This window comes from Coregonus lavaretus (assembly GCF_964263955.1).
Source record: "Coregonus lavaretus genome assembly, chromosome: 11".
In the NCBI taxonomy this organism is placed as follows: Eukaryota; Metazoa; Chordata; class Actinopteri; order Salmoniformes; family Salmonidae; genus Coregonus; species Coregonus lavaretus.
In genome coordinates, this window is record NC_139998.1 from 10048266 (window position 1) to 10067192 (window position 18927).

General features: G+C 43.5%; 1 pseudogene across 1 annotated transcript in view; it reads right to left on the reverse strand.

Annotated features, from left to right (window-relative positions):
• Nucleotides 1-18927, reverse strand: part of LOC311137014 (centrosomal protein of 290 kDa-like) — a 52460-nt pseudogene that overhangs the window by 31596 nt on the left and 1937 nt on the right. Inside the window, exons 5-19 of the transcript in view lie at nt 17621-17744; nt 17294-17460; nt 16895-17057; nt 16508-16608; nt 16175-16264; nt 14272-14385; nt 13937-14047; nt 13655-13831; nt 11979-12101; nt 11691-11793; nt 11278-11378; nt 10961-11175; nt 10231-10367; nt 4773-4884; nt 4338-4543 (exon numbers count right to left, since the gene is read on the reverse strand). The product of the transcript in view is annotated as a centrosomal protein of 290 kDa-like (transcript). The remainder of the gene's footprint in view (nt 1-4337; nt 4544-4772; nt 4885-10230; nt 10368-10960; nt 11176-11277; nt 11379-11690; nt 11794-11978; nt 12102-13654; nt 13832-13936; nt 14048-14271; nt 14386-16174; nt 16265-16507; nt 16609-16894; nt 17058-17293; nt 17461-17620; nt 17745-18927) is intronic.

Consider the following 18927-nt stretch of genomic DNA (forward strand, 5'->3'; position numbering starts at 1 on the left):
GCACAAATCTCAGAGACGGAGATGACTCTGAACAGTGCCCATGACGTGGCAATTCCTCTAGTGGACTGTGCCTGGACACCTAGGGGAGACCAATCACTGACAACTGTACGCCTTGGCGATAGCCTCCACTACCCAGTGAGCGAGGAAAGCAGGGTCGGCAAAGCAAACAGTTGATCACAACTCCGGAATGGCCTAGTCCTGTCCATATAGATGCGCAGGGCGCGCACTGGATACGTGTTAAGGCACCACTGCTCTGGAGAAGAGAACGGCGAAGGGTGGAAGGGAAAGAGGTCAGTGGCTTGACTACTATAAGTCATGGGAATTACCTTAGGAATAAACGCAGTGTTAGGACGTATCATAACCTTGGAGTAGTCGGGGGCAAACAGTGCATGAAGGATGAACCGAGAGCACATGAAGGATCTAACGCGCTTGGCCGTGGCTAAGGCGAGCAACAGGGCCGTCTTATAAGACAGAGTCTTAAGATCCACAAGATCCACTGTCTCCAGGGGTTCAAAGTGATCGCCTGAAAGCACATCCAGAACTGGTGCCAAGTCCCATGATGGGGCAAGTGGTTTGGAGAGTGAACGGAGACGGCACGCTCCCTTCATAAAACTCCTAAATGGCAGGCTGAGATCGCTGCCAAGTATACCTTAACGGTGGAAAAGGCCTTGACCTTGTCGAGCAATTCCTGTAGGAAGAGAGAACGGCAGGTCTCTCACACCAGCTCTCAAATACCCTCCACTTCAGGTCGTAAAGACCTCTTGAAGAAGGGGCTCTGGTGCTCTGAACTGTGCCAACCACGTTCGGATGGCAAGCCCACAGAGTCTAAGTTAAACCTCTCACGGGCCAGGCCCAGAGATCCATCAGCTCGGGATGAGGGTGGAATATTTCACCCTGCACTTGGGATAGGAGATCCCTGCGCTGTGGGAGGTGCCATGGTTGTGCCTACAGGAGAGGTACAGCCAGCCATGGCTTCCCGGGCCAATGCGGGGCTATCAGGATGAGGGACAGACCGTTCGCTCTAACTCTGTCCAGAGTGGGGGGGGGGTGATGTTCGCTGTTCCATAGCAAGATCTGTCTCGTCAATCCCAAATTATTTTCTGCTGGGTCGGTAAGAGCGAGCTTTTGGCACGATTTATCCTGAAGCCTAGAGCGAGCAGGTGCGACAACAGCTGGGATGTGTGCGCCGCTGCCTGAGCCCAAGTGTCCGCGCAGATCAATCAAGTTGTCGATGTACGTCAGGACTCTTAAGCCTCTCTCCCGTAGGGGGGCTAGAGCGGCTTCGGCACACTTCGTGAATGTCCGTGGGGCAAGGGACAGACCGAATGATATTCGTAAGCTATGCCCTCGAAGGCGAACCTCAGATATCTGCTGTGTGCAGGATAAACTCTGATGTGGAAATAAGCATCGTTCATCACTCGTTTGGCCGAATCAAATCTAACAGCATGCAATACATTAGCATTCAAAATCTGTATACTCTCAGATGCTTGTGGAGGTGCCGTAAATCCAGGATGGGTTTGGGGACCAAGTCATAATGGCTGACGAAGCCCTGCTGAGGCTTCTTAGTGTTCCTCCTGTTCTGGGAGGGAGGCCTCATGGTGATGACCTGGGCGAACAAGGGCTTCTGGGGCTTCGGGGCTTGTTTCCATGGTAACAGGGAGCCCAGAGCCTCAGTCTCCTTTTTCTTAGAATCGAACCTCGGCTGTATCTCCGATATGGCTGGTCCAAATAGTCTGGTGGGATCGATCTGTCCATTCAGGATCTTTCCCATCTCCTTCTCAGACACCCTTTTGGTATGGTTGGCAAGGTGACTTAGCTCCATTAACTGCTCCTGGTCGACGGTGCCACCGTTCGCCAGGGAGTCGCACAGCTCTTTAGCCTGTACCGCCATGTAGAATGAGAGGAGGGACGCTGCGTTCACGGAGTGCCCCTCCTGAGCTGCAGATCAGTAGATCCTATCATATATGGACGCTGTGAAGCGGTCATTGGGATGAATGAGCTTGGGGGCAGAGTAACAGGAGCTCAAAGCCTTCGTGTCGAGGTGCTCAGCCAGGGTAGGCTCCACGGGAAGAAGGCTGAGTTATCCCGACGACTCCATGCCGTGAATATCCAAGTGGGGGTAGCCAGTCACAGGAGAAGGTGACTTGAGTGGCTCCACCCAGGAAGACTCCAACAACTCCAGACAGTCTGGGAAGTAGAATTGTAGAATTACTCTGACAGGAGTTTCCATCCATCCTAGTCTTCTTGGAAGGTGGGGGAGGCGTGGGATACTCAACATCAAGTTTGGTGGCAGCACGTCTGATTGCCTCGAAAAAGGGGAGGTAAGTTATTGACTCCTGCCCTACCTCTTCAGTCTGGCTGGGTAGCACAAACTGAGAGAAATTCTTCTTCAGCGGTGTAATCCATCTCCTGGTCAGAGAGGGCGCTGCCTGATGCGGCAAGAGACATGCTGTCATCCTCACTTCCAGATTTGTCGGAATTAAGGAAGGTCCGCCCCTCCAGGAAAGATGGGGGTTCTCCGAATCAGCCTGAAGCGCAGGTGGAGGGGATGCCTGAGTAGCTTCTCCCTCCTCTGGGACTTCGTTATCAACGGAGTCGTCCTCGAGCAAGGACGAGGCCTGGGCAATACTTCCCATGTACTTCCCTCTACATTAAGGACACCGGAGCCCAGCTGAGTGCAATGCACACAAGAGCCTCCATTGCGTGTTCAACGCTGAGGCAAGTAGTACAGAGCGGATGGGAATCCGTCCGGGACTTGCCAGGGCAAGCTTTGCTAGGCTTGCACTGCTTTTTCTCCCCCTTCCCTGATGACTTGGCCAGTAAGCCTGTAGACATCTTGTTTTGACCAGGACGGACAAAAGCAAATGGAATTGTAGGGGGTTAGCTAGCTAGCTAGCTACTCCACACGCTGCTACTAGGACGTGAAGTCGGGAGAGACACGGGGTAACGTGAGCTTGAGCCAGGTAAGCAGAAACAGAAAGATTTACCAGGTATGCTAGCTAATTAGCTGGCTATCTTTACCTGAGTTATGATAGCCAGCTGGCCAAACCGTCGCATGAAATACCAATTGCCGACTCGGTTATCTTTCACAGGGGAATGTAAAAGGGACGGTGCTTCAACGGTGGGGTGACACACTGAATGAAACAGCACCGCTCATGCTAACCAAACAAACCGAATGGAACTTTAGCCCAGAGGTTGCTAGCTAAAATGCCAGCGGTGCCGTTAGCCCACTAGCTAGCTAAGACACTCGAAAGTTCAGCTAGCTAACTCCGAAAGGTGGGAACTGACGGACAGCTAGAGACCATGGGTAGAAGTAGCTAAAACTTGTGGGAACCTTCTATTGACGGGATGCAAAAGCATTGGAGCTAGCTAGCTAATGATGCTAATTGTGTGTAGGCCAGGCAACAGGTGTACTATAGCTAGACAATGACAAAAGGTGCTGCTAACAAGCTAACTGAGGTAACTTCACGCGGAAAGTGAAGCTGAAGTTAGCAGAATTCCTGAAAATAGAAAATAAGCCACTCAACGCTCCGTGGTGGGGTGGTAACCCACACCGAAAGGAACAGTTAAGTTGAGAACTAGTTTTCTGAAGAAAGCTGCTTAGCGGGCTAGTAACCAGATAGTAACCAAATAGACTCGTGAAGGGGCAAAGAATGAGGAAACCAGAGCAGTGCAGGGTGTTATATAGACATGCAGGGCGTACACCCACAAAGCTCTGATTGGCCTGTTAGGCATGATTTAATAAGGTTTCAACCAATGAACCGCAAAAGAGGGCGTGTCCCATAGTGAGATGTTGAACCGAGTCGACTGAAAGAGAACCCAGCAGCGTTGCAGTTCTTGACACACTCAAACCGGTGCGCCTGGCATCTACTACCATACCCCTTTCAAAGGCACTTAAATATTTTGTCTTGCCCATTCACTCTCTGAATGGCACACATATACACAATCCATGTCTCAATTGTCTCAAGGCTTAAAAATCCTTCTTTAACCTGTCTCCTCCCCTTCATATACAATGATTGAAGTGGATTTAACAAGTGACATCAATAAGGGATCATAGCTTTATCCTGGATTCAACTGGTCAGTCCATGTCATGGCAAGAGCAGGTGTTCATAATGTTTTGTACACTCAGTGTACACACCATCTATAAAATGCAAAATCTGATTATTTATTCAATGTGTCCATGTGTTTGTATCTGTCACTATCCAATAAACTATCAAATGAAATTCTAGAAGAAGTTTCCTTTAATGTCCATTGCCACAGGAAACAGAGATTTGTCTTTTTACTTTATTCCCTCCCTAACTCCTTCACTATGAAGATAGCTCTCTCATCTCTCCTACCTCGGTGAACTTGGTCTCCAGCTCCACGTTGCGCTCCTCCACCTGTCTGAGGGAGTTCCTGAGGTGTTCATCTGAGGGAGTTCCTGAGGCGGCCCTCTGCCGCGCATTCTGATCCTTCATCTCCAGCATGGTGATCCTTCCGGGGGCAGAAACAATCTCACTGTTGGACACCGCCTTCGCTGCTTTGTCCATGCTGCTCTCACCACCCGAGAGCAAAGGAATGATCCCAGGTGAAAAATCACAGCAGGGCTTCTGAGAGACACTATGGGCTCACTGATTTCACAGTTACTTTTTTTGTTTGTCTCTGGGTGAATTTTTCCATGCTATGTTGTCATCCAACGATTGGCACGCCATCTCCATGTTCTAAACGTGAAAATAGAAAAGACATGAAAAGCGTATCAAATTATACACACTCAGTTGTGAACCTTTGCATACTTAATGTGTTGGTGTGCTCCCATGCCTGCTCCAGAGTGTGGAGTTCCTCCTTAGTAATCTCCAGCTCTTTATTGAGGGCAGAAATGTGCTCACCAAGGGACACATTCTCACCCTAAGATATAAGGAAAAATGTACAGTTAGCAACAATAATTTGAGGCCCCTTACACTTCAGTGTTGGGATGCAAAAATTCTAGCAAAATGTACAGCGCATAGAATTAAAAAGGTATTGTCAGACATTATTCTTTCTAATCAGACAGTTTTTTTTACATGGACGATACATTGGAGATAATATAAGGCAAGTACTGGAAACAATAGAACACTATGAACAATCTGGGAAACCAGGCCTGCTATTCATAGCTGATGATTCATGTTTTCTTGAATCCCTCCACAGCCTCATAGAGGATCTAGATACATTTCCTAACCTCTCTGGATTACAACCAAATTATGATACATTTACTATATTACGTACTGATCACTAAAAAATACAACTTTTACATTACTGTGTAGTTTACCAATAAAATGGTCTGATGGTGATGTGGATATACTCGGTATACATATTCCAAAATAAATAAATGATCTCATTCCAATACATTTTAACAGAAAGTTAGCAAAAATAGATAAGATCTTGCTACCATGGAAAAGTAAATACCTGTCTATTTGTGGAAAAAAATCACCCTGATCCCAGTTTACCTATTTGCTTATGGTCTTGCCTACACCTAGCGAAACGTTGTTTTTTTTATTATACGAGAAAAAAATATTCAATTTTATTTGGAACGGCAAGCCAGACAAAATTAAATGGGCCTATTTATATAATGAATATGAATTCGGAGGACAGAAATGATTAAATATTAAAGCATTAGACCTATCACTAAAAGCTTCAGTCATATTAAAGTTATACGTAAATCCGAACTGGTTCTCTAGCAAATTAGTAAGATTGTCTCACCCCATGTTCAAGAATGGCCTTTTCCCTTTATTCAGATTACAACCTCTCACTTTCAGTTATTTGAAAAGGAACTCATCTCCCAAATATCACTATTTCTAAAACAAGCCATAGAAAGTTGGTTGCAATTTCAATGTAATCCTCCAGAAACGACAGAACAAATAATGCAACAAAGTGTTTAAACTCAAATATACGAATTGATAAAAAACTTTTTTTGAGAAAATGTTTAAAAAAGGTATAATCTTCGTAAATTATATCATATTTTTGACGTACCGATTCCATGGCAAATGGTTTATGAACTGATACGCAATACGACACCGGATTCAAAACTTAAAATGTTTCAATTTAAATTATTATACACAATTCTTGCTACCAATAGAATGTTATTTATATGGGGGATACAATCTTCCCAGCTCTGCAGATTTTGCTGCGAAGAGACAGAATCATTAGATCATTTGTTTTGGTACTGTCCATTTGTAGCTTGGTTTTGGTCACAGGTCCAGGAATGGCTGAAGGATTGCAATATTTACCTGGAGCTAACCCTGCAGATAGCACTACTGGGTGATCTGAAAAGTCAAAGTCAATTGATCAATAATATAATAATACTTTAGCAAAATTGTTTATTTACAATTTACAATCTGTAGAAACAATGAGAATAGAAGGGTTCAGAACATTTGTGAAACATCACAGTACATTTGAAAAATATATGGCAAATAGAAATCCAATATGGATGGCGTTAAGAGATAGATGGGAGAGGTTGAATGGAGCTGAAGGTTGGGACTAATAACAACTAATAACAACAAGATAACTAATGTAAAACATACTGTGTCCATAATAAGTATATAGGTTAAGAACTTTTGTGAAAGACCACAGTTTGAAAGATATGGCATATAGAAGCAAACCGGATGGACATCATGAAAATGATCGGAGAGGTTGAGGGTAGCGGAAGTTCAGGAGTAAAAACTAACAAAATATAACTATTATAAAATAGACTTTGTGTCCATAAAATGTATATAGTATGTATAAGCTGGAAGTATAGGCCTAAGCGTTGTTGTTCACTAGTTTACTCCAATTAAGGGAGGGGTGGTGGGGTTGGAAAGTAATAAAGGAAAATATATATTTTTAAAGGATATGTATATAATCTTCGTAAAGATTGGGGGAAAAAAGTGGGGGAAAAAAAGTATTTAGTCAGCCACCAATTGTGCAAGTTCTCCCACTTAAAAAGATGAGAGAGGCCTGTAATTTTCATCATAGGTACACGTCAACTATGACAGACAAAATGAGATTTTTTTTCTCCAGAAAATCACATTGTAGGATTTTTAATGAATTTATTTGCAAATTATGGTGGAAAATAAGTATTTGGTCAATAACAAAAGTTTCTCAATACTTTGTTATATACCCTTTGTTGGCAATGACACAGGTCAAACGTTTTCTGTACGTCTTCACAAGGTTTTCACACACTGTTGCTGGTATTTTGGCCCATTCCTCCATGCAGATCTCCTCTAGAGCAGTGATGTTTTGGGGCTGTTGCTGTTGCTGGGCAACACAGACTTTCAACTCCCTCCAAAGATTTTCTATGGGCTTGAGATCTGGAGACTGGCTAGGCCACTCCAGGACCTTGAAATGCTTCTTACGAAGCCACTCCTTCGTTGCCCGGGCGGTGTGTTTGGGATCATTGTCATGCTGAAAGACCCAGCCACGTTTCATCTTCAATGCCCTTGCTGATGGAAGGAGGTTTTCACTCAAAATCTCACGATACATGGCCCCATTCATTCTTTCCTTTACACGGATCAGTCGTCCTGGTCCCTTTGCAGAAAAACAGCCCCAAAGCATGATGTTTCCACCCCCATGCTTCACAGTAGGTATGGTGTTCTTTGGATGCAACTCAGCATTCTTTGTCCTCCAAACACGACGAGTTGAGTTTTTACCAAAAAGTTCTATTTTGGTTTCATCTGACCATATGACATTCTCCCAATCCTCTTCTGGATCATCCAAATGCACTCTAGCAAACTTCAGACGGGCCTGGACATGTACTGGCTTAAGCAGGGGGACACGTCTGGCACTGCAGGATTTGAGTCCCTGGCGGCGTAGTGTGTTTCTGATGGTAGGCTTTGTTACTTTGGTCCCAGCTCTCTGCAGGTCATTCACTAGGTCCCCCCGTGTGGTTCTGGGATTTTTGCTCACCGTTCTTGTGATCATTTTGACCCCACGGGGTGAGATCTTGCGTGGAGCCCCAGATCGAGGGAGATTATCAGTGGTCTTGTATGTCTTCCATTTCCTAATAATTGCTCCCACAGTTGATTTCTTCAAACCAAGCTGCTTACCTATTGCAGATTCAGTCTTCCCAGCCTGGTGCAGGTCTACAATTTTGTTTCTGGTGTCCTTTGACAGCTCTTTGGTCTTGGCCATAGTGGAGTTTGGAGTGTGACTGTTTGAGGTTGTGGACAGGTGTCTTTTATACTGATAACAAGTTCAAACAGGTGCCATTAATACAGGTAACGAGTGGAGGACAGAGGAGCCTCTTAAAGAAGAAGTTACAGGTCTGTGAGAGCCAGAAATCTTGCTTGTTTGTAGGTGACCAAATACTTATTTTCCACCATAATTTGCAAACAAATTCATTAAAAATCCTTTTTTCTCAATTTGTCTGTCATAGTTGACATGTACCTATGATGAAAATTACAGGCCTCTCTCATCTTTTTAAGTGGGAGAACTTGCACAATTGGTGGCTGACTAAATACTTTTTTTCCCCACTGTATATATATAAACAGTGCTAATAGTACCTCAAAAGTAATATTAATCAAAAAATAACTATTGACCATGCCAAAAGAGTTGAAAATGAAAGTTTTGAGTGAGGAAAATAAGGTTTCAATTCTGGCTTTACTGGCAGAGGGATACAGTGAGCTTCAGGTTGCTTCCATCCTTAACATTTCAAAGACGGCGGTTCATAAGAACAAGGTCAAGCAGCAGACATTGGAGACAACAAAGCTACAGACTGGCAGAGGGCGAAAACGACTCTCTACTGACCAGGATGACTGCCAACTCATTCGAATGTCACTCAACAACCGTAGGATGACATCAAGTGACCTACACAAATAATGGCAAACGGCAGCTGGGGTGAAGTGCACGGCGAGGACGGTTCAAAACAGGCTCCTAGTGGCAGGGCTGAAGTCGTGCAAAGCTAGAAAAAAGTTTCTGGCTCCCTTCATCAATGAGAAGCAAAGAAGAGCCAGGCTGAGGTTTGCAAAATACCATAAGGATTGGACCGTAGAGGACTGGAGTAAGGTCATCTTCTCTGATAAGTCAAATTTTCAGCTTTGCCCAACACCTGGTCGTCTAATGGTTAGACGGAGACCTGGAGAGGCCTACAAGCCACATTGTCTCGCACCCACTGTGAAATTTGGTGGAGTATCTGTGATGATCTGGGGGTGCTTCAGCAAGGCTGGAATCGGGCAGATTTGTCTTTGTCAAGGACGAATAAATCAAGCCACGTACAAGGTTGTCCTGGAAGAAAACTTGACCTTGTCATGGCCAGCCCAATCTCCAGACCTGAACCCCATTGAAAACTTCTGGAATGTGATCAAGAGGAAGACGGATGGTCACAAGCCATCAAACAAAGCTGAGCTGGTTGAATTCTTGCGCCACGAGTGGCATAAAGTCACCCAACATCAATGTGAAAGACTGGTGGAGAGCATGCCAAGACGCATGAAAGCTGTGATTGAAAATCAGGGTTATTCCACCAAATATTGATTTTTGAACTCTTCCTAAGTTAAAACATTACTATTGTGTTGTTTAAAAATGAACATGAACTTATTTTCTTTGCATTATTTGAGGTCTGACAAAATAATATAATATAATATAATATGCCATTTATCCAAAGCGATTTACAGTCATGTGTGCATGGTCCCGGGGATCGAACCCACTACCCTGGCGTTACAAGCGCCATGCTCTACCAATTGAGCTACAGAGTTCTTTGCAACTCTGCCTAGAAGGTCAGCATCCCGGAGTTTCTTGGTAATTTCTCGCATGGAATAGCCTTCATTTCTCAGAACAAGAATAGACTGACGAGTTTCAGAAGAAAGTTATTTGTTTCTGGCCATTTTGAGCCTATAATCAAATAAATTGCTGATGCTGCAGATACTCAACTAGTCTCAAGAAGGACAGTTTTATTGCTTCTTTAAATCAGCACAACAGTTTTCAGCTGTGCTAACATAATTGCAAAATGGTTTTCTAATGATCAATTAGCCTTTTAAAATGATAAACTTGGATTAGCAAACACAACGTGCCATTAGAACACAGGACTGATGGTTGCTGATAATGGGCCTCTGTATGCCTATGTAGATATTCCATTAAAAATCAGCCGTTTCCAGCAACAATAGCCTTTTACAACATTAACAATGTCTACACTGTATTTCTGATCAATTTGATGTTATTTTAATGGACAATTTTTTTTATTTTCTTTCGAATTTCTAAGTGACCCCAAACTTTTGAACGGTAATGTATATATTGTTGTTTTCCTACCTCTAGGTGTTGAAGGTTGGTGGTCCTTTTTACCAGGTGGTTGTCTATCTGCAGCATATCCCTGTACTTCACCATCAGCTCTGTGTACTGTTTATTGGCTCTTTCTGCAGCCCTGACATCTTATAAGCAGCTATTTCCTACAAAAGTGGAAAGTAAGAAAATGCTATATCAAGTCTTGTAAAGAAAACGATTGATTCTTCCTTAAAGGTACACAATGCAGAACTCCCTCCACCATTTCATGGTTGCTAAAATTCTAATAGTTTGCCTAATTTCAGTTTGTGACAAAACAAGCAAGCATAGTGTAGAGAATCATTGTACCATCTAAATTGATGTGAAATATATTTTCCATAACCAAAAATATTGTATTTTCAGCTGTTTGAAGCTGGGGTACAAAACCAAAAGTAAAAGACACAAAAAACTAAACTTAAGAATGGGAAGCATAGAAATAACACATATAGAACAGATCTACCGCTTCTTAGACTTGCTTTCAATGAAAATAACAGATCTATAACTCACATTTCTAATTGAATTTTGTCAGGTTGCCCAAAAAGTTACATCTTGCAGCTTTAAAACGGGTTAAATTGATTATCTATACCAGTCATTAAAAAATATACACTACACAGTTATTTATTGGCAGTATGAAACCATCTACACTTGACCCTACTTTTATTGTTCCTCGATAGGTGTATGCAATATGGCGACATTTCAGCCAATCAGAGGGCATGTGTACCTTGTATCTGATCAGGTATCCTATCCTCTGTGTGACGGAGGCCTGCATGGTGCTGAAGTCATTGTTCAGGTTGCTGTTCTTGCGGAGGTGCTGCTCCTGCTCCAGCAGGGTGGTGTAACGATGTGTCAGGGTCTTCTCGTTCACACGCAGCACCGTCATCCTGCCACCTGCCTCCACAGCTCCTCTGGATCCTTCTGCAGTGCCTCCAGCCAGTGCTATTGGACACAGAGGGGATTAGAAATACATAATGCCTAAGTTTAGAGATACAGTGTTTGAGCCACTTGTGTGAATGCGTAATGTTTGGCTCTGTCACTCACATTGAACTCTTTGATCTTCACTGTCCACCTCCTTCTGCTCCTCTAGCTTGTTCTTCATCTCTGTGAAAGTATGTCTCTCCTTCTGCCAGGCCTCCTTCTCACTACAATCATCATAATACACAGAGATAAGTTAGAGTTTTGTGTTCTTTTCAGCTTTGTGGGTATCAGTTTTGGTGTACGTAGGTGTGTCACGAGGACCACGTTCAAATGACACATTGCCTTTTCTGGTGCCATAAAAAATAGGGGGCTGGCCCGACATTACTATTCTTAACGATAATGGGGGATGTCCATGTTGATCTTTTTAAGCTTATGGGTGTGTTTTGATTTGTTAGGTGCCAAGCACCACTGTAATACATTTACAGTAAGTTTGGTCCTCAATCTGCAGATCATCCCAACCAACTGGTCTACTGTACCTTTGGTGCTCCTTGTAGAGATGATCCTCACAGCAAACTTCCCCTTGTACTCCTCCAAGGCTGCCACCAGCTGCTGGCTTGACTCCTCCTCGTTTTTGACCTCCTATAAAATAACATTGTGTGTGTGAAAATGTCTCTCAGATCATTTGAGAGAAATGTTACAGAGAGAAAGACAATAGATGGTGCGTGTTTGAGATCGACTAAATTGCAGTCGCCCACTGCAAGGTTGTCAATCTCAAACACAACCAATTAGGAAAACAGCTGTAGGCGGAGTTGGGTGAGACTGACCTGTAACAGTCGAATGGCAAACTCATTCAGAGAGCTGATGATCTCAGTGCTGGATGGGGCCATGTCGTCGGGGAGATTCAGGGTCCTAAAGATCACCCCGTCCCGTCCAGACTCATAATGGACCTACATTTATAGTCTTTTCACTCTGTCCAGCTTGCGAACAGTCATCGAATAGAAAGCTAGACAGACAGTCAGGGAGCATCGAAAATTCCAAAAGGGATGGATAGATAACAATTTTTTGCACATTTTGACGGCTATGAAATATTATAAATATTGGTTTTTACTCCTTTTTCTCCCCAATTTAGTGATATCCAATTGGTAGTTACAGTCTTGTCCCATCGCTGCAACTCCCGTACGGACTCGGGAGAGGTGAAGGTCGAGAGCCGACCCTGCCAAACCGCATTGCTTCTTGACACACTGCTCGCTTAACCCGGAAGCCAGCCGCACCAATGTGTCGGAGGAAACACCGTACAGCTGGCAACCGAAGTCAGCGTGCATGCGCCCGGCTCACCACAAGGAGTCGCTAGAGCGTGATGGGACAAGGACATCCCAGCCAGACAAACCCTCCCCTAACCCGGACGACGCTGGGCCAATTGTGCGCTGCCTCATGTGTCTCCCGGTTGCGGCCGGCTGCGACACAGCCCTGGATTGAACCCGGATCTGTAGTGACGCCTCTAGCACTGCGATGCAGTGCCTTAGACCGCTGCGCCACTCGGGAAGACGAATGCGGCCCACGGGGAAAATGAGTTTGACACCCCTGCCTTAAGCTATTGAGGTGGAGTGAAATTACAGTGTCAGTATGTAAAAGGTTTATATGGATTGGATGACATTACTACTTCCCACTGAGTTATTCGTAGTCTGCAGGTACCTGACTGCTTCTGCCTTTAACAACACTACCTTGTTGCCTTGCCAAACGGTCTGCCTGTGGCAAGATAATAAATAACAAGTTGACTAAAAAAAACAAATTAACAAGTTGGCTCATGCACAAATTCATCTTGTTACTCCTATGACCAGAGAAAGTTAAATATTCCTCTATATTAAAAAAACACACAGCCGCTAATAACAATGCAAGCCTGTCGACACACTTTGCTAACTCATTCATTGAAGCTCCAGTGCTGGTTGCACCGCGAGTGGAGAAGCGCATTTCATGGATTATAAAAGTGTGGAATAAAAAGTGTTGACAGAGTTGAATAAAACTTCAACATGAACACTCATAAAAGCAGCAGCTCTTTCCTGTATTTGTTGACAGTCTCTCTCTTGTCATGGTTTTAGACATTTTGAAATCACAGTATCAACGAGGAAGCTGCAGACATGACACGGTGATCTGAGCAATCCGATTGGCTAGCGGTAGGTCTAGTAGGAGGAATTTGTACCTTCAGACACATGAAATGGTTCAAAATGGGAACACTTCACCTGTCCAGCGCACAGGGCAGCTGAAATAAGTACACTTATCTGCAACAGCGCAAGACAAAGAAAAAGTAGGAATGCAAGGATTTATCGTTGTTTTTTTTATATAAATGTTTCGCGATCGACTAGGAATGCCTTGGAGATCGACCAGTCGATTGCGATCGACCATTTGGTGACCACTGATCTACACTCATGAATCAGTGAAAGATCATTCTGTGGCTTTCTCATAACAAGCCCTACATCCTGTACAGTAAGTCAGTAAGTGTCACCAGCCAGCTGGATACAATTTTTTTGCCTTTGACCAGTTGACTCATGGCGCTGGCAGATTCCTCCCGAGCTGACCTCATTTCCGGTCTGATCTCGTCGTTCATTCCTGTCAGCTGGTCTACCTGGGCCTTCAGGTGAAGGCTGGCGTCAAACTTCCCATCAGAGTTCTTCATCATGGCCTGGAACATGGAACATGGGAGCAGGGTTGGGGTCAAAAATGTGTATAATAAAGTGAGAACATATCAAATGTGGACAGCTGTGATGGTGCAACTGGCTGCACTTACATGGACCAGCCTCTCCAGACCGAAGACAGCAGCTTGTGAAGAGGGGTTTTTCTGTTGAGTGTCCTGGATTGCCTGAAGTATCTCCTTCATAACTTGTTCCAGCTGCTTGTTCTACATAAACAATGCTTCAACTAAGGGACACATAGAAGAAGACAGCAGAGCTTATCTAACTGTGTACAGGGATTCCTTTGGACATCCACAGTATCTGTTCAATGCATTGACAGCACCAAGTCCTTTACTAGGAAATAGTATTGAGGAAGATATAGTGTACAATTCTGACAGCATATAGCTAGTGAAATGCAGAGTAGCCATCCCCGTACTTCAACCTTTCCTACTGTACGATATAACCCCAGTTTGTACCTACATTTGGATTTAAACTGAGATGTCTGGGTCCTCTGAAGCGCCAACTCTCTCTCCTTATGGTTCAGCTCTCTCCTCAGATGCTCATACTGTAAAACATGTGGGAAATGATGTACATAAGAAAGCATATACAGTGCATTCAGAAAATATTCTGACCCCTTGACTTTCTCTAGAATTGATTAAATTGTTTTTTTCCCTCATCAATCTACACACAATACCCCATAATAACAAAGTGAAAACACATTTTTGGAAATTTTTGTACAGCTATAGATATGATTGTGCAAACGTCAAATTATAGGAAGAGGATTGCCATAATAAATAAATATGTAGCTCCAAAAATTGTTTGGTGATCATGAATATTAACGGTTTACTTTGCAAGCTCATCAGCAATGGGGCAACACTTACTAGCATAGGCCAACTGGTATTTTGGTATGTAACAACCGCTTGAAATGTATAATTTACTCATGAAGCTTGCGTTTGGATTTTGTTTAAAATGAATTATTACTGTGGCGAAGACGCCCCATATGCACGGCTCTACACTTGCGCTCTCCAAACTCCTGCCAGTGGAGAGCGCTTTTTGTTGAAATGTTTGCTCTTGCTTTCAAACGTTTAAATGCATAGGCCCTATGTGGTAAATCTTTATTCCATCTAATCCTACAATAATTGCTAGCGTTTCATCATTCCATCCCCATACCGTTTATTGCAACATGTAGACATTTCTGTTTCATGTTTGATAGGCCTATGATACATTTTCATTTAGCCAACCATTTCTTACCCTCTGAGTGGGCGCAATGTTTATTGTGCACATGAATGTTCACAAGACTCATGAGGTAGAAGTTCTGTTTATTTAATTCAATGTATGGTTTCCTTTGTTCATATTTCCTGGGTTATGTTGGAGTTCCGTGTGTCTGTGTCCTATGTCTCTGTCATTCTGGTAGTGCATAATTCTGGTTGTGTGTAAAGGGAGCGTGTGCGCCTCAGTGCAAATAGAAATAGGCTACGTGGCCTATGCTCCACGCATTGGAGTCAGAACATTGAAAATAGAATATGATTGTTCCATGTATGCATGGTGTTGAAATATCATTAATAATCATTAAGTCTGATTAAGATGAATGTACCAATGTAACAATGGATGTGGAAATTGCCTTTTACATTGTAGAACCAGTTTATTTGTTGTAATTGCCAATTGGGTAATTGTATGGTTCTGGGGGCCATGTGCTTATATTATATAGGCCTACCTGTTTGAGCTCCTGTTAGACATTTTACATTTGAGTCATTTAGCAGACGCTCTTATCCAGAGCGACTTACAGTTAGTGAGTGCATACATTTTCATACTGAGACATATTCGATTTGGTTTCTCAAGGGGACTCTTGCCCTCTGCTCTACCTGTGTCCGTTCAGATAGGACAGGTTAAGCCTGATACAAAGGCTATTTATTTTGGGCTATTGCACATGTATATTTGGTAAATCTACTTGTATATGTTGGATGATATGGCACTTTCACCATTGGATCAACAAGACCTGTAAATAAATCTACACTCTGAACACGTCAACCTGCCTTGCCTTCTGCTGATTTCATGCCCTTGCGACTGCTACAAGGCCCCTATTTTACGATTACATAAGCTAATCAAAATGTGTTGTAGACTAAATAATGAAAAGGGCTGCCTGGTAGCCTCAATAAATAGACAAAGATTTGTAGTTGAACAAGTCATTGCATGTATAGATCTTATTTTTAACTCGACTTGAGACTTGACTTGAAAACTTGTGACTCGACTCTAGTTAGAATGCACAACTTGGACTTGACTCGAGTCTTGACCCATTCTACTTGAGACTCAGACCTTGTGACTTGAGACTTGCTTGTGACTCGAATAATAGTGACTTGGTCCCACCTCTGGTATTTACCTTTGTCCATGACCATTCGCCTGATTTGTTTCTTCAGTTCAAGTCTCTCCTCTTCCAGTCGTTCGATCTGTGTGGTCAAATGGGGTCATAAGGGAAACAGGGCCACTGGCAGAGCTAAAGGTTTTGTTCCAAATGGCACCCTATTCCCTATATAGTGCACTACTTTTGACCTGTGCCCATAGTATAGTGCACTACTTTTGACCAGTGTCCATAGGGCTCTGGTCAAAGGTAGTGCACTATGTAGGGAATAGGGTGCCAATTGGGACACAGTCAAATTGAAGTCAAGAGGTTCCCTCCCATCCCAATTTACCTCTTTGGTGAGAACCTGGTTCTCTGCTTTGAACTGCCGCTGTTTCAGGGATTCGGTTCTTCTGAATTCCGTCAGATCCACTTCCTCTTTGGGCTCCAGACCTTATGAAAGAGGATGATGGATGAAAAACAGAAACTGAATGAAAGGATATCCACTCCAACAACGGAAATGTCTAGCTACTAAGGTCATTCACTAACTTTATGAAATATAACACATTACAACACATTTATTTTGCATCTGCCGTCTCTCTGTTTTTGATTTCTTTGCTGTTGTTTCTTGTTCTTATTTTACATTTTAAAAATCTGTCTGTAAAGTGTGTTGAGACATTGTGAAATGAATTTTAAATAAAATTTGACTTGACGTTAGTTAATTTGCTTTGTGACTTACAGAGTCTTTCCTTTAGATCTGCGTTCTCGTCCAAGAGGTCGTTGATTCTCATTTCCATCTGGTTGATATCTGTAGTCATGGCCTCCGCCTCGCGGTTTCGCACTCTCATCTGATTCTTACACTCTTTGATCTCAGCGATGGCCACCTGCAGACCATCAGTGCCCTGCAGGACAGTAAAGAGAGCCTAGAGAGATCAGCCATGGCTTTCGAACTTTGTTTAATCTAGGATACAAGCTTTGACAGACCAGACATCTCAAAAACAAAGCCTGTTGCATGAGTCATGAGAATAACCACAGGGGTCATGAGAATTGGTTTTTGATTAGTGTAGAAGAACTTGGGCTTGTTGGAGGACCCTTAAGCGACTGGGTGTGTGAAACTGAGCAGGCTGGGCAGACTTACAGACTCGTAGAGTCTCATGTGGTTTAGGGTGTCACTGAGCTCTTTGTCCCTGGCGTCTGTCTCGGCTAGCTCGGCCACACGTTCTCCCTCCCGTGCTCTTGTCTCAGTGGCCTGCAGCTTAGCATTTAGCTCGTCCAGGTTCCTCTGCTGGATGGCTGATGGCAAACCTGGGGAAAAACCATGGACCTATGAGCTATTGCTAACAATGCTACTTCAGAGAGTCTATGGCTACACTAAACTAAAGAGCTCATGCTAACGCGCCAAACGGCTTCCCTTTAACAGGATCCAGATCCATGTGCTTTTACAACAAGAGAATTTGACACGCACCTCTGTCTTTCTTCAGGGGCTTCTTGAGTTCCTCTATGAGCAGGGAATTTCTCTCCATCTCCCACGTATACTGCTCCACTTGCTCTGTCAACATCTTGATTTGATTGTCCCGCTCTTGCACAGCCTTGAAGACATTCACAAACATTTTATTTGTTTGGATCGAATAGGATGAACAGGCAGAGCGGAGCCAACGTTAATACAAGGACAACCACAGAAGATCACAGCAGGTTCTGATTTGTGGATAATATTGTGTAATAAAATACATGAGATATTGTGAAAGGAGATTAAAGGAAAGCAGAGAGGTATGCAAAATAGACAAGAAATATGGAGGACCGAGTAACTTACACCAATTAGCTCATATATGACCTGGCCACGAGTCAGTGATGGAAGAGAAGAGCAAGTAAGGACAGGAGAAAATAACAGATTGAACAGAAACAAAAGAAGAAGAGAAGCTGCAGTGGAAATCATAGATGGACATGGAACACAAACATACCTTTTTTGAAGATAAAGATACTGCATTTCAAAAGGTGAAAATACAGTAATTCAGCACATATTTCAAAGACAAAGGATGATAAACAAAAACCACATTGTTTGAACTGAGAGATTTAGAGATGTCCTAATATAGTATACAATGCCACTGTTTTTGTAAATAATTTGCATCTGCACAAGAAGTCCCCTAACAGGAACAATGAATTATCTCAATTGAATTGAAATATAAACTCAGCAAAAAAAGAAACGTCCCTTTTTCAGGACCCTGTCTTTCAAAGATAATTCGTAAAAATCCAAATAACTTCACAGCTCTTCATTGTAAAGGGTTTAAACACTGTTTCCCATGCTTGTTCAATGAACCATAAACAATTAATGAACATCCACCTGTGGAACAGTTGTTAAGACACTAACAGCTTACAGACGGTAGGCAATTAAGGTCACAGTTATGCAAACTTAGGACACTAAAGAGGCCTTTCTACTGACTCTGAAAAACACCAAATGAAAGATGCCCAGGGTCCCTGCTCATCTGCGTGAACGTGCCTTAGGCATGCTGAAGGAGGCATGAGGACTGCAGATGTGGCCAGGGCAATAAATTGCAATGTCCGTACTGTGAGACGCCTAAGACAGCGCTACAGGGAGACAGGACGGACAGCTGATCGTCCTCGCAGTGGCAGACCACGTGTAACCTCACCTGCACAGGATCGGTACATCTGAACTTCACACCTGCGGGACAGGTACAGGATGGCAACAACAACTGCCCAAGTTACACCAGGAACGCACAATCCCTCAATCAGTGCTCAGACTGTCCGCAATAGGCT